At 42.7% G+C, this 13622-nt stretch overlaps 1 protein-coding gene across 1 annotated transcript in view; it reads left to right on the forward strand.

The window, feature by feature from the left end:
* The first annotated feature begins 651 nt into the window (after positions 1–651).
* Positions 652–13622, forward strand: part of TRPM1 (transient receptor potential cation channel subfamily M member 1) — a 98877-nt gene continuing 85906 nt past the window's right edge. The window contains exons 1-4 of the mRNA XM_017835888.1: positions 652–815; positions 6561–6612; positions 7274–7363; positions 10906–11181. The gene's annotated coding sequence lies outside the window, so the exon portion shown is untranslated. The remainder of the gene's footprint in view (positions 816–6560; positions 6613–7273; positions 7364–10905; positions 11182–13622) is intronic.

The following is a 13622-nucleotide window of genomic DNA, read 5'->3' on the forward strand; positions in this document are numbered from 1 at the left end:
TTACACAACTACTATTGAGCTCAACCATGAGCTGTCTCCTAGAGGAGGGGAGAAGCATCACATCATACACCCCATACACAACTTACCTGTGCCAGGAGGGAAGGCTGCTCTGCAGCAATGCCACACAGGGGACTGGGAGGGATCCTCTGGGGAGGAAGGGAAGCAAACAAGGCATTGATGTGTCCCTGTTTCTGGTGCCAGCCATTTTAGGTGGCCTCCTGCCTCACTGCAGTGGGGCCCACACTGTTCAAGTTCAGTTTTAGGACATTGACTCTCAGAGCTTATAAAAATTGCCCCCCAAAACCCTTAAAGGCATCTCAAAATCCTCACCCCCTGCCGTTTTCAACAGATGTCACAGAGTGACTGTGAGGTTAGCTTCCCTTTCATGTGTGGTTCCTCACTACCATGTTGGCAACCAACATAGGCAAGTGGAAGCTGTCCTTAGGAAGACCCTTTTCAGAAGGAAATAATTTGTTTTCCTTTGTCTGATTGTTCCTTGGACCCTTTTAGAGAAGATGGTGGCTCTGTGCCAGTGTATCTGCCAGCCATGGCCACAGAGGAGGTGTTATGGACACGGTGTGCTCTGGCTCCCTTCTGCCTGGAACACCGAGAAACCACGCAGGGTCTGCTCACAGCACATGAGGAAGACAGTGACTTAAACATTCTCCCCTAATCAAGCTTAAGATTAAAAGCCCTGAGCAGCAGAGGCGTGTGGGCTGAGAGGTACACCTGGCTTTTGGAGGTAGGAAGGTTTGCTCACGGAGATGGCTTTGGCTTAGGAATCACCCAACAGAGTGGAGACTGCTTCCCTTCTGGTAAGGAGGAGGAATAGCTGGGGGGAGGTTGATGGCCCAGGATGAGAACTGGAACATTCTGAAAGCCTTGCTGGGAATTGGCAAACGGTCTGGGAGTCTGAGGGCCTGGGTATCATAACCTGCTGAATTGCATTTTTGTGCAGCATTCTGAGAAGTGGCTGGGCATTCTCTGAGTCTGTGAACACTAACCAATCTCTCTCTCTCTTTTCTCATTTGTTTATTTTGTTTTGTTGGTTTGGTTTTTAGGTTTTTAATTCAACTAGTTAAGTGCAGAGCCTCAGTCAAAATCTTGTATTTTTTAGATTAGTTCTAGTTCAGCATTACTGATGCCTGAGTTTGATAGTGCTTACAATAGCAGTGAAACAATCATCTTTTATGGCAGCTGTAAACCTCCTTATGTCTTCTCCAGAAGTTAATATAATAATAATAATAGCTTTAAAGGTCTCCTATTACCAGCTGTAAGTCTGATTTTCTAAGAAGAGTCTGCTAATAGTGTTAGTCTGGCTTCAGCAGTTTCCTTTGTCTCAGAGCCCCTTAGAGGGGCAGTGGGTTCTTAGCCAGAATTCTTGTTTTGGTCCTGTAACATGTAGTTTTGTTGTAACAGTAGTTTATTCTTAATAATATTTATCTCCTTTATTTATTTATTACTGTCTAGATTTTGGTACATCAATTCCTTCTGCGTTGCTGACAGCCTAAGAGCATGTAGTTCACATAGATCAGTATCCACAACCTGTCTCCACTGATCATGATTACATTACTTCCATTTCAGTGAGTGCAGGATTTCCTTCATCAGCTGATAACATTGATTGTATTAAAAATGAAATTCTCAAAACATTAAATTGCCTAAAAATTAATTTGAAAAAATATCAGCAGGAGTTTCTTTCATAGTCTATGTCTGTGAGAAGTAACTATGTGTCAGAACGTGCCTTTGGCCATAGAGGCAGGTGATGCTGGTGTATTGGCCACATGTGAGGCTGGTGACCCTCCGGCCTCTCTGATGCTCTTGGGCAGTCGCCGTGTGACCCCCAACAGGGCTGAGTGGGCAGCAAGATCGACAGTGTGAAGATCAGGGCTGTAGTCAGTTCTGTATAGGGAGACAAAAATACATTTTTGTGGTCATGTTGTCTGATTGAGCCTATTACACAGTCTCAACTTTACTTTAGTTGGGTAAAGGGAAATAATGTTTCTGCCTGCTGGTAGCTCCTGTTTTCAGAGACTCACTTTAGAGGCCAGTGCTCCAAGAATTTTTGGGGGGTTTTGATCCTTAATAAAGAATCTGAGGAAGACCAAATTAGAAATTACCAGTGTGTTTGGGAGATACTGCTCTGTTATCCAGCATCCTAAGACAAGGATTACTGTAGCTGAGGATGCAGCCAAAGAACTAAAACTTCCAGAGAACATATTCTCTGTTGGAAGCACTGTCACATCCTGTGATAGAATGATCAGGATCCCTTGGAAATTCAGGTTATTAATCCTTTTCTCTCTCCCATATTCATGTCCTTCTTGAGTCTTGTTCTGGCGTGTGAGCAAGATGTGTTCTGACCTGTTTCTTTGTCTTTTTGAGTTGCTGCCAGATTGACCTAAATGAAATGTGTCACTTCATCTTCCTTGTAGGTGAAGATAGGTCCATGTTTGGGCGGCTTAGGGACATCTGGGACTGGTACACACTTAAGTAGGAAATCCATACCCCTGGGAAAACGATGCACAAAGCCCCCTTCCCTCCATTCTCCAGATCCCAAAGAAGGATGTCCAGAGCCCCCTTCCCTCCGTTCCCCATCCCTGCCCACCCCGTGCCCGCGGCCCGCGCTCGCCATCTGCCGGGTCCTGGTGGGAATGGGGCAGGGAAGCCTGGCCGGACTCACGGGAAAGGGGTAAAAACCAGGAAACTGCCTAAAACAGAAGGACTCGGGGTGTGTCACCGAGACAGGGAGAAACCACACGGGAACATCAGTCTCCAGGACTCAAAAAATGTAAAGAATAATTAAAGGTTTGTTTGTGGTTGCATTAATTGTGACCTTTCTAGTTGTTTTAGACCATGGAAAACTACTGAAACCAGTTACATTTAGAACAGAGCACAAATCTGTATAATACTGTCTTTTACATGGCATGTGCTACTGGGCAGAAAACAGAATCCTGAAAGTGGTTTATTCGAGGCTGAGAATTACAAAGTGGATTCATTTAAAATGGTTTCCTAGTTATGGAAACTAAAGCATTGTTTCAAAAGTAGCAGACCACAGAGTAATTTCAGCTATACAAGTGTGTTATACTGTGCATTTCAGCCAGGAACTCAGTGGCTACACTTGGACTTTGAGAACTTCTCCTACAGCTGTCTTGTCACCTCTTTGGAAACTCATCTGCCCATTAAATTAATATTTTTCTTTTTTCCTTACAAATTAATAAATAAAAAAGAAAGGTTTCTTTGCAAGGCAGCTTCTTTTCTGACACTCTGTCCTGGAAAGATTGCTTTGTGTTACCTGAAGCTAAATGCCACAATATAGTTTGTTCAAACAACGCACTCCAGGATTGTATAAGTCAACTAAACCAAAATTGCCTCATTTAGGTTTTTGACAAATAAAATACAAAGCTTCCCTTACAGAAACACAAGCAAGTTGTGATGCAGAAATTTCATTAAATTCATGCCTATGTTCACATATGCCTTGGAGAATGCCTAACTGAATAATGACATTTTCAGCTATTTAAAGAGAGTTGCATTATGATTACAGCTAGGTTGCCAGGTATCTGTGTCTTTTCAGAGTAGCAGAGTACATCAAACAATATGTCTCCAGTCAGTACCACTGTTCTTGTTCCTGCTGTAGATGGAATTTCAGGTGTTAACCCCTCCTAGGATTTGTTCTGTTGTTTGGTAACCAGCCTGGCTCTAATTTACATGGTTAGAAAAGATTAAGTAGCCTACACCCAAAATTTAAGAATGAATGCAAGCACTCTTTTTTCTGACTTTCCATCACTGCTGGTATCTGGGCAGTAGTACCAGCCTGCCCCAAAGTGCTCACTTTGATTCTTCAAGTGACAGTTTGGCTTGTGAATGGAAGGAGTATGTGATTATGCCAATGTTGGAAAAGTAAAACATAAATACCTGCTTGGTTTTTAGACTTAAACAGCTACAGGCTTAACAATTGGATCTTTTTACTCAGAGTTCAAATATTAGAAACCCTTGACTATATCACTTTCATGATTATCTGTGACACAGCACTGTCACCTTTGGCAACCAGTAAGTCTCTAATAGGAATAAAGCCTGTAGTAGTCCATAGCAGCAAGCAGGCTTACTCAAGGGAATTAGGAATTAGCCTTTTGTAATACTCTGAGTAGACATTTGCACATCCTCCAGCAGAGCTAAAAGAACCTCTGCATGCTCAGGGCTATGGGGAATACTTTGATTTTACACTGAACAATATCTTCCTACATTTAACTAACATACAGCCCAAGGATATGGTGCTTTCTTCAAGTCTGACAAGGTAGGTGCTTCTCATTTTTCTGTTTTAAGGAGAACAGTAAGGTAAATGAACAGATTGGGTGCTGAGAAAATAAATGTGGTCATCTTTTCTACCACTGTTTGAGTGGCCATTTGCTTGGGTCAAAGGTCTTTTGCAAAGCAGAAAGCTAAAAAAGGCTCACTCTACCTTCAGTGAGATGAGAGCTGCCCGTGTTTTTCTCCCAAGAGGGATTTTTCTTTTCCAGTATCTCTTCTGATACTTGAACTTCGATTCATCCTAAGTAGTGTAAATCTGAGCTTTTGTGTTTATACAATAATATTTTTATATACCTAGATTGTGTCATCGAAACAAATATATTCTGTCTCTTTCTTGTATTTAAAAGAAGGGAGGGATTCTTTTTCTTCTCTTCCAAATGAATAATGGAAGTATATTTTTAGACGTCTGATGCATGCTTGAGGAAAAAGCACAGAGGTACATATATATGTTTTGCTATGTACTTGTTAAATGCTTCATCAAAGTTCAGGGGTTTTAGTACTCATTATACTTGTAGAACAAAACATTGCTGATACACAGAAAGTAGAAGAAATAGGTGATGAATGAAAAATGGCTGGTGCTGTTAACATGATGCAAGGCAAAGACTTGAAATTAAGTGATTTTGTCTAACTGGTGTTATTTTTGTTGCACTGTCATGATTTTCTCTTCACTCCTCCTTGACCTGAAGCAAAGGGATAGATTTCTGAAAGTTAGCAGTTCATCTCACTTTACCACCCACCCTGGAATCTGTTATGGTCACGCTCACTCGGAAGTGAACTCATGACAGAAAATTAAATTAGAGCAATACAGTAGCTTTCCTCCTCTCTGTGTTGATTATGTGGCTGCTGAAATGGAGCCTGGCAGTGACTTAGTCACCAGCTGGGCCTTGAGTGTCTCAGGTGAGAAGCTGCCAATACCTCCCTGTTCCTGAGCTTAGGAGTCCTGCAGGGACTGGCAGTGCACAGCAGCCAGGAAGAACTAAATATGGATGTAGCAACTCCAAAGAGAGCTCAATGGCAGCAAGAAAACCTCAGTCTTACGGTCATCTCTGTTTGAGAGGACTCACTCTTTTGCTGGGTATTTATGAACCATGTCATAAATACACACAACTCAGTCTCTTTGCAGCCCTGGCTGCCAGCTCCAGGAGCGTCAATGGCAAACTTTTCAAAGTGCCTTTCTCCTTGAAATTTCATGTTCATTTTGCTGCAGAAATCTTACTTGCTATCCATTTCTGCTAGTAATATCAGTCTGAATGGAATCAGCATGTGCCTTCACCCTTTGTTCAGAACACTCAAGTTTGGAAATTAAAAGCACAAAAGTAAGTTATGGGCAAACATAGTTCTTCCAAGAATCCATCTTGCAAGGACATCTTGGATAAAATGTGGGTTAAGCTAAGCAAGAGTCATGCATTGTCAAGGAAAGTGTCTGCAAATGGAGTCAGTCAGGGATAGAATCATCACGAGTAATCACAAACGGATGTGTTCAAAGCTACAAATGGCTCTTTTCAGTCTTGTTTCCATTCAAGCCAGTTGTCAGACTGCCATCACACCTAAGTTAAAACCTTTTGCATCAAGCTGAGACCAAGTTTTCTTTTTAAAAATACCAGTGGTTCAAGTTGCCATATCACCACGTTTCTTCCTTGTTCTGTTTGGGATTTCTTTTTCATTCATAGTTACAACTAGATGTGTCCTCATAAAATAGGTCTTTGGTGTTCGCAGTCCTGAATTTTATTAGGGAATAATAATCCCGTTAATGACTGTGAAAATATTGTAGCCTCGAATGTGTTTTCTCTTTTTAACACTAACACTTTTAGCAGAACCTTGTGGGAGTAGTGGGTAGTGAGAAGGTACTGTACATCTGCCTGTTGGCTCCTCTGTCACTTGCAGAAGGGAGTTATCAATGCATTCCAGGAACCTGGACTGTTTATGCCCTGCTGTGTTGTCCCTCCAACAGGTATGGGGCTGGTTGAAGTGCCCCATGAAGACCAGGGCTTGTGGACATGAGGCTGCTCCTGTCTGTCCATTCCTCTTCCTGGTCAGGGGCCCTGTGGCACACCCCACTGTAATGTCCCCTGTCCCTGCCCTCCCTTTAATCCTGACCCACAGGCTCCCCATCCGTCCCAGAGCTCCATGTGCTCCAGCTGGGCACTGACACACCCCCTGCCTGCCTTCCTGTATCCTTCCATTCACAGTTCCAGTCACATGAGCCATCCCACCAGCCCTTAGTGATGGCAATGGAGTTATTTTTGGAGTGATTCCAGGAGGCCAAGGCATGGGCCCTGCTGAGCTGGACACTGGACAGCAAAACCAAAGGTGATTAATGCACATGCACAGAGCTGAATGCAACCATTTACTGGCTTTACACCACAGATACACAAACATGTCATAATTGCCTTACTTTGTCCTTTTGGTTGATTGCTGTTGTATTTGCTTATTCCCCACTAAAGCCCATGTCAGAATTCTGATTGAAATGTGTCTCTATGCTGAGAATTAGTTGGCTGCAGTGAAACAATATAACAACAGCTTTCTAATTTAGGCCCAATCCTGCAGATCCTGGAAAAGCCTAGTTCATATCGACTTCATTAAAGGTGGAATTCAGCCTACTGCTGAGGACTGGCATAAAGCCCATCTATGCTTAACTCTCCCCTAAGTTCTGAAATATGCACTGCTTTTGTTTCTGAGCTGTAGTAAATTTTATGTGGAGAGTTCCACACCTGTAAGGTGTGTAGGGTTGGGCCCTGAAAGCTCTAGTAATTGCCAAGGGGGAAAAAACCCAGAAACGTATTCTATTGCACAGCACAGAAGAGTACTTGGTGAACTGGAATTTGTTTTCATAGTCAAGAAGTTTTCTTCATCCTCTGTCAAATTAGTCTTGGACTATATTCAGTATTTACAAATTTGCTCTCAAGACTGTACCTACTCATAAAATATTTCTTGAAGCTCTTCATTTCATTGCTCTCCTCTTGTCCTGTAGCACATGAAGATGAAATTTTTGAGGACAAGTGGGGAAGGCTGCTTTGAGTGGACTAATAAGCAGGAATATATTGACTGGATGTATGTGTAGGTATGTTTTCAGACACTAAGTGGACCTGCTCATTTTAAATTTTGCACTTTCTCTGTTGGGGCAGGAACTCCTTTAAAAAATTAGTATCAAATTAGACCAGCTTGGTGAGTTCAGCAGCAGCAGTGTGACAGTGACACAGAGACAGGCAGTGCAGGCAGGGACTCACTGTGCTGGTGCTTCTGCAGTGCTGACTCCCCAGAGGTTTGCACAGCCTGGGTTTGGTGGCACTTACACTGTGCCTTCAGTAAGACAGCATCTGATGTCAGCTCAGCATCTGGGTTACAGAGTTTTCCCAGATACAACTCATAGTCATGTTATCTGGGGGCATTGGGCTGTGATTGTTTCCATGAGTAGGAAAACAAAGGCATGTGAGGAAACATTGCCAAAATATGGTTTATTTCTGTGTTAATTCCCCCAGTTTCCCTCTTTCAGTCATATGTTGATGTTTTGATGGAGACTCAAACTTGAGACCCTGGAATACATTTTAATTAACAGAGGTGAAGGAGAGAAGGAACCGTGCAGAAATGGCTGTGAGCAGCCTGTACTGAGATGGCAGAATAGACAGTTCCTAAAGATGTGCAGGCTGTAAATATGTTTTCTAGAGGAGTGTGATGTATGCACTAGAAAGGGGCTTCCTATGAGGACGAATATGCCCCCAGCTGTGCCTTAGTTCCTGGGCACAGACAGGCAAATGTTTGCCTAAATGTGAAGTGGCAGTCTGAGAGTCTTTTAGTTTTTGTAAATCACACAATATGGTTTAAAAACCTGCTTAAAGAGCTTTTCCCTTCTGAAGGCACCTTAAAGTCAGTGTTGCAGCAATAATTGTGCTAAACCTTGCTGTAAGTGCAGTCTAGATGATCTGTTCCAGCAATATGCATTTTACACAAGCAAGTTTTTCCCAGCTTAGTGAGTAAACATACAGTCTTAGGTGACTACAGAAAGATTAGTTTACTTCAGTGGGCTTAATCTATGACATAGACTAATCTTGATGTGATCCTATTACTGCAAGGTCAGCTGGAATTGTAGTGTTTGATTGTCTTGCTTTGCTACTTTAACTCCAGCATTTGTGTTTTGGACCAATTTTTGTCTTTATTGGTGCCTCTGAGACTTTGCAGTCAGGAGAGAAAGATGGCTAACTGATGTGATCCCAACTATAAAAAGTTATTAGACTTGATTATGAAAGAGGAAAAAGAGAAGTCCTTGTCCCATCATGTATCCCCTTATCAATGTTATTTGTTGAAGTTTAAGAAGTAGCTGAGAAAACCCCATCATCTGTCAGCTCTCTGGAGATGTGTGTGACAGGAGTTGGTCAGTTGGAATGTATTACTGTGGTGAGAGTTCCTAGCAGAAATGGAGCATCTGTAACTGAAGGAGCTGGTAAAGGTGGGAATTCTAAAATTGCTTCTGGACAGAGATCTGGGTAATGGGTCTGTCACAGCCAACTTTCACAGAATCACAGAATATGCTGAGTTGGAAGGGACCCACAAGGATCATTGAGTCCAACCCTCAGCCCTGCACAGGCCCATCCCCAAGGGTCACACCCTGTGCCTGAGGGTATAATCCGAAAACTGCTTGAGCTCTGGCAGCCTTGGGGCTGTGCCCACTACCTTGGGGAGCCTGGTCAGTGCCCAACCATCCTCTGGGGGAAGAATCTTTTTCTAATTTTCAACCTAAACATCCCCTGACACAACTCCCTGGGTGCTGTCCCTGGTCCCCCCAGAGCAGAGCTCAGTCCCTGCCCCTCCTCTGCCCCTGCCCAGGCAGTTGGAACTGCAGTGAGGTCTCCTCTCAGTCTCCTCTTCTCCATCTGAACACACCAAGTGCCCTCAGTGTCCTCACATGGCTTCCCCTCCAGGCCCTTCCACATTGTCCTCGCCCCCTTTGGACACTCTCTAATGGCTCAAAACCTCCTTGCCCAATACCCTCGGAGGGCAGGGCAGGCTGTGGCCAGGAGGTCGAGGTGTTGCTGGTCCAGGAGTGATCTGTAGCTGCCCAGAAGCCCTTTGTTTCTCATGAGTAACTTGCCACATGTCACCACTGAGCGTGAACTGGAACAACAGATAAAAGGGCTGAGGTGCTCCTGACTGTCCAAGAGGGAGAGGGTGTGGTGGTGTCTTTCTGTAGCATAAGCACTAGAGCAACTCCTGTAGGAAATCCCAGGAAATCAGGGAAAACATGAAGGGGCTGCCCTAGTCTTCTCTGTAGGTAGGTAGTTGCATCTTTAGTGATTGGTAGGCAGATGGAACCGTGAGTTTTTCGCACAATTGGCTTTTTAAAATTTCCCTCAATTTAATCAGGGCTCACTGCTTTGATGCACATTTCTTAACAAGTATCTGTCAACAGAAGGTAAAACCCTGCATAATGGAAAAATTCACTGGAATGTCACAGGACTCAGTGAGTTCTGCAAGGACAATAAATAGGGACCAGCAGTACACGGACAGGTGCTGAGCTCTGTCAGACAAGGCCATCTAGAACATGCTGATTCATTGCTTGCTGATGTGTGCTAGAGTTGTTTCCTCACTGCATCATCTGTCATAAGTAAATTTAACTGAAATAAAGAAACCTCCAAGTGGTAGAGTTATAATGCAGAGAAGGGGGAACGTGACATTATTTTTGTATTTCTCCTTCTTTGTTTTTCTTACTTCTGGTGATGTGTAGACTGCAAAATGAAATGTTTGCTTTTTGCAGCTAGCCCTTTTAAATGAGCATCCTTGAAAGTTCAGCTGAGGTTTCCCTTTCTTCTGTTTTGTAAAGTCTCATTAATATTGGCAAATTTTTGAACCCATTACTGTGAAGAGCTGTAGGCTTATTAATACAGGTGAGAATGTTCGTATGAAAATGTAGGGATTGTTTGCTCAAGCACTTTGTAAACCATAATCATACTTGTATCTCTCCGAGAATTCCGAATGACTTTGCAAATATAATGGAATTCAGGGTCTTTGCATGGGTTTGTATGATTGCTCCTTTTGTTCAGATAGAGAAATCAAGGTATTAAAATCATGTGAGTGACTTGTGCATGGTCCCGTACAAAATGAGGGACAGGAAGAGATTATTTGATTCTCAGTTCCTTGTTTTACTTCTAAACCCATTCTACCTCTTTTCTTTACTTTCATCTTGCAGCTTACTCGTCCTTTATATTGTCTTGTTCTTCTGGCAGCAAAATGTATTCATATGCACATTTCTAGGTCTTCTCTAGGTTACAGTTACCATTATTGCTAACTGGTCCAAATTTATTTTGTGTACTTTACTTATTTTTCTTATTTGAAAAGCAATTTTCACAATCAGAGCCAACATGATGATGTACAATACCAGTACATTAGGGTTTAGGAAAGGTCGATGGCTAAATAATTCCTCTTCTTACAGAGAGGTTTTTTAACATCTTCTGGAAAATTAATTGCGAATAAAGATGAACATATTCAACGTATTTGACCTTTTCCACATGCTAATGCAATATAAGAGGTATTAAATATTAGACATGCTTATATTTCTAGAGGGAGGACAGGAATTTTCTCCATTCAAAAATCCTGTGCTTTCCCTTCAAGGAAACACGTGCTGCAAAGCACCCACCAGATGGTGCTGGTGATACCTAAAAAAGTGTGAGTGGGCAGCGAGGAGCCGAATTTTGGGGTGTGAGGAGCACTTCTCGTGGGTCCCACTGAATGGATGTGGCGCTGTGCGTTTCGGACTTCACGTGTCTACCAACAAGAGCCAGTTGCTTCCTCTCCCTCGGGGATGATGGAGCACAGGAGGAAGACTCATTTCTGCTGCTCAGACATTCCTTGTTTCCCCAAGCAGGGAGCAGGTTTTTGTCACCAGTTGTAGGTACTGTCTTGTGGTGGGAAGCAGAAATAAGCTACTTCCTTCCAGAGTTACAAGCTCATTCTTTCAGTTCTCAGATCAGTGGGGTTTTGTGGGCTGGTATCTAGTGGTGCAGTTCAAGGCTTCGATGCTTGCTTGCAATTAAATTCTCATTTTGCTTATGATTTAATTCTTCAACTCTTTCTTCACTACCCTTTCAAGTCCTCTGTAATTAGCTAAATAAAAGACATTCTTTCAGCCTTCAGTTTAGTTGCTGGTAGATATAGAAATGTTCTGGATTTATTTAACTAGCTTTGTTTGAGACCACGAGGGGCCTCTAGTGGTCTAGTGGTTAGGGTGCAGGACTCTCACCGCTGCGACCCGGGTTCGATTCCCGGCCCCCCGGGCAGATGGAGCTCGTCAGCCCTGTGAGGCAATCCATCTAAGAGAAGGTCACTCTAAACAAACCTACGTTCTGAGACCCTCACTGCCACTGTCCAAGCTTGCTTGGCCCCGGCAGATGAACCTCAGGATTAAAGGGTGGGCTCAGTTCAGTGCACGCTGGGTCTCACCTAAAAAATCCACTGCGCAGGCTCGAAGGGTTAATGACCTTTCCCAAATCTTCGCTCGCGAAGACTGGCCATTATATTATTATTGAGACCACGGTAGTGCATTGAAAAAAGTGGTGTATTGTAAATTGAAATGATGACTTTACTCAGCTGAAATGAAAACAAGACCTCTTGTTACTCTCCTGAGATCCTGTCTTCATTGAAATCTGTGTCCAAACATACATCAAAGTCACCCAGCGTGAATCTCATTTTCAGTGGGGGGCCACCACATTGGCAATGGTTCTCCTGAAATCGGTCCTTTTTGCATTTTGGATGTAGGGTCACCCTGCTCACACCCAGAAGAGCCCCAGCATCTTCCCAGTCTGCTCAGCCCAACAGACCCGTGGTGTTCCCCTATAGCTCCAGTTTGTGGTTCCAATAACAGGGTTAGCATTCTATTTTTATTACAGAGCAAAAGTATCTGTATTAATGTACTCACTGTTTCAAGATGTTTTAGACATAGGAGAAAAAACATTTCAAACTGTATTTAATAGAAAATATTTGAAAGCATTTTATTTACCCCTTCTGATTGTTTGGATATAAACAGAGTGCTTGGAAAATAATGAAAATATAGGGAAAATGAAGAAAAATCTTGACCTGGTTATTCAGGCAAACTGATGATAATGGCCATCCATGGGTGAACACTCTGTCAGTACCTTTTACCACTTGTCAGTGTTGGCTAACAGGTGTTTAATTTAGGACAAGGAAGTGCCTTGTCACATAGACAAGTCTGAGTCCAACGAGAAGTCCTTACTCAGGTTTGATGATGCTCAGAAAATGGAGAATGTTGCAGCAAAGCTGGTCTGTAAAATAATCACATAAAGTGCAGTGTAATCCTTTCTGTCAGATGATTTATTGTATTGCTATGACTGCGAGGACTGAAAAGAGTTATGGTTTCCTGTCTATCTAAAAGGAAAGTCACTTTTTTAAGTGTTCTGAGACTGAATGAACATAATTGTAATTAATTTTTTGTCATTATCCTTAAAGTAGAAGTGAAATCCTAGAATGTTTTTAAAGGCTCAGCTTTGTATCCAGAGTAAAAGTGTCTTTGCTTATCCTGTTTGTGTCCCTAAAACCGTTGTGAAGTTCAGTCTGCACACAGTCTTTTCTTATCGTTGTCCTCCTAGTCCCATTTTTAGAATTGAGATTTTACCTCCCCATGTTTTAAAGAAACACAAGTCAACAAATCAATTTTCTTTTCTTAGCTTGAAAGATCCATCTGTTTGCAGAATCCCAGAATAAGACAAGGAAATGATTTGCCAGACTTCTCCCAGGTGATCCCAAACATGCCCCCAGCTCTTTCAGCTTGGTTGGAAGTTGAACATGCAGTGCAGCAGTGAGGGAATCCACTGTCCTGGTTTCAGCTCTGCCTCTTTGAGGACAGCTGGAAGCTGTCACTAGCTCTCTAATTCCATTAGTGGGCAATTTGCATGGGAAGGAAGTTACTGTCCATGGGGATGTGGCAAGTAATAAACCATCAAGGCCTGAGTTCTCAGAAATACCCCTTAAACACGGGCTAGATCCTCACAAATCCCACTGAGACTGACTTAGAAAGTCTTATATGCTGGATAAGGGTCTTTGTCTACTTCAGTTTTTGAGAAGTCATTTGGGGCAACAAGAACCCGACTTGAAGAATTGTGGCAGCTCCCATTTGCTATTATTGGAGCTGTTGCTTGGGCAGCATTTGTCAGGATTAGGTCAGGAACTGTCTGAGCTTGAGCAGTCAAAATTAGTGAGTTTTTTATCAATATTTTAGCCTTTAATCAATTATACTGTTCCTTATCTGTAAAGCAGTGTTGGATTACTGTTTTTACTCTGGGTAATATTTATAGGGAAAAAAAAAAAGAGAGCAC

This window comes from Lepidothrix coronata, unplaced genomic scaffold (genome assembly GCF_001604755.1).
Source record: "Lepidothrix coronata isolate B3197 unplaced genomic scaffold, Lepidothrix_coronata-1.0 Scaffold266, whole genome shotgun sequence".
Classification (NCBI taxonomy): Eukaryota; Metazoa; Chordata; class Aves; order Passeriformes; family Pipridae; genus Lepidothrix; species Lepidothrix coronata.